General features: G+C 44.5%; 1 protein-coding gene across 3 annotated transcripts in view; it reads right to left on the reverse strand.

The window, feature by feature from the left end:
• LOC101845207 (leucine zipper putative tumor suppressor 2) overlaps positions 1–2,427 on the reverse strand; it is a 144,467-nt gene that overhangs the window by 73,417 nt on the left and 68,623 nt on the right. The window lies entirely within an intron of this gene.

Raw genomic sequence — 2,427 nt, forward strand, 5'->3', positions numbered from 1 at the left:
GGGGAGGGAGAGAGGAGGAGAGAGTATTAGTGAAGAAAATAGAGAGAAGGAGGGAGAGGGAGGGGAAAGGAGAGAGCGCCTGTCATGCTGGAGTGACACTTACACTCCCGAAAAATCTGCATCTTGCTTCAGGTATGTGTGAACGTTCACTCATTTTGGCGAAAGGAGTTGATCCTATTTTAGTGCCACATTTCAGGGGGGTTTTTAGGGGTTTTTTTTTCTCTCCTTTCTTTCCGACTTACCTCTGACTTCAGTTTTCTCCCCTCCTTTAAAAAAAATCTTGAAAGGCGCTGCTGGAAGGTCCTACATATTTACAAATTCTCTTTCGTTTCTCTCTATGTTTGTCTTCCTTTTTTCCAAGCACGACACAGCGGTCACGAAGTCATTGAGCGTCTCTTTGACTCAAACTAAGCTTGTTTTTTCTTTCTCACTTTTCTTTAGAGTTGTTTAGAAAAAGTACTTTGGTGGTGGTATATTGTTTTATGGGGGAAATGTTGGAGGGTTGGGGTGGAGAGGAGACCTTGAGCATAACGTCAAATAGATCTTGACATTTCGTTTCGAGAATAGAAGGCAGAGACCGTACACCCATGTAATGAGTCACTGAATTTGAGTTTGAGAAAAGAAATGCACATAAACACAATAACAGCCATTTGATGCACGGGAAAAGTAAGACAGGTAGACAGAACCAACACAAGATGAGAGAAAACAAGTAGGACCTATCAGTGGCGTACTCCATACGTCCGCTCGACATACTACTACAATCTGTACCATAAAGCTCTCAAGCAGAGGGGGGAAGAGAGGGAAGAGAAGAGAAAAGGAAATAAGAAACTCGGTGTTCTAGTTGTAATGCTCACGGACCTGCAACCGTAAGGCGGTGGGTTCAAATCCAGCCAGGGGCTCGACTTTGTGTCCTTGGGAAAGGGGCTTTACACGAATTTTCCTCACTCCATGCAGGTGGGAATGAAGCCTAGGTACTAGGTACCCGGCTATAGACAGCCAAAGATCTTATCAGTTTGTTAGTGTTTGAGTAGTTAATCAGCAGCTTTCATTGTATGCTTCCTGGAGCGTCAAAAATTTCCGATTGTTCAAGGGTTTGCTGGGGTAATAACATTGAGTAAACCGCAAAGAGCTTGCTGTGGAGCGGGGCTATGTGCTATACAAATGCTACTTATTACCATTATTATTAAAATTATATTCTTCATTCTCACTCTTCCTCTCATGGTATGGCTTGAAAGAAAACCGCCACCCCAATCCCATCTATTTAGGACCAGAGCGTTCAGCTGTTGAAATAACATATTATATTCTCGTGGAGAAAAAATAACTGTTCAACTCACGACAAAGTTCACCGATTCGTTTCCTAACGCAGTCCGCTAGATCACTTGTAGAAAACCAGGTGTTCCTTATTCTTATTTCAAAAATAGATTTTATCAAGAATTTTACGACATTTGAAACGCAAGTATATTATCTTACATACGTGCGAGGTTTAGAGGTGTTACTAGAGAGTAACATACAAAAAAAAGGAGGAGAGATACGGACGACAGATGTTTGATGGGACGGAATAAGGAGCAAATCACACCAGAGTGCCGACAACCACTCACCCTGTGCGCTCTCTCACTCTCTCTTTCTCTCTCTCCCTCTCTCCCTGTCTCTATCTCTTCGTTTCTGTAATAATACAATCAAACAGCACCTGACCCTGTGGTCCCCACTATATTCCACCAAGGGACACCGACAGCACAAGCCCTCTTGTTCATTGATATTTTATGACAAGCTTATTTCGTCAGGGACAAAGGCCACTGCAGCGAGTCTCCTGAGGGACGTGGGATGGAGCCACGCCACTGAAGTAACATCACGCCACAAAGTACACAGGCCGATGGGCATCAGAGAGGACGTATACACCGGCGTCTGGGGTGTAGCGGTTAGGCGCTACGCTGTCGCACACAGGAGACCCGAGTTCGGATCCCGAGTGGGGAGAAACGTTTACTGAGTATCTCGGTCTTTCTGCTGGGATGTTGTATCCCTCTCAGCCCGGGTTGACCCTGCAAAGCCCACCTCCAAAGACATGATCTAAACTGTGTCGATGTGGGCGTAAAAACACCTATATTAAGTTAAATAATTTTTTTAAAGAACACTAAGCGATGGGCATCTGGCAAGATGCATGTATCGCGTCTGAGAATGAGTGTACAGCCAAACTTGCTAAAACAGCCACTTTTCCTAGACAATCACGTGCACAAATGACTGCTTTTCCCTCTTTCCCTGTTGCGTTTTAAAATATAATATCAAAGTGACACAGTCCAAGACGTCTACCTGTCTAAGACAACCACACGCCCCCCGGACAGTGAGTGGCCGTCTTGGACAATTTCGACTGTACTCGTGTTTCTGTTGTGTCTTTGTGTGTGTGTGTGTGTGTGTGTGTGAGAGAGAGAGAGA

Source organism: Aplysia californica, unplaced genomic scaffold (genome assembly GCF_000002075.1).
Source record: "Aplysia californica isolate F4 #8 unplaced genomic scaffold, AplCal3.0 scaffold00013, whole genome shotgun sequence".
NCBI classification, from domain to species: domain Eukaryota; kingdom Metazoa; phylum Mollusca; class Gastropoda; order Aplysiida; family Aplysiidae; genus Aplysia; species Aplysia californica.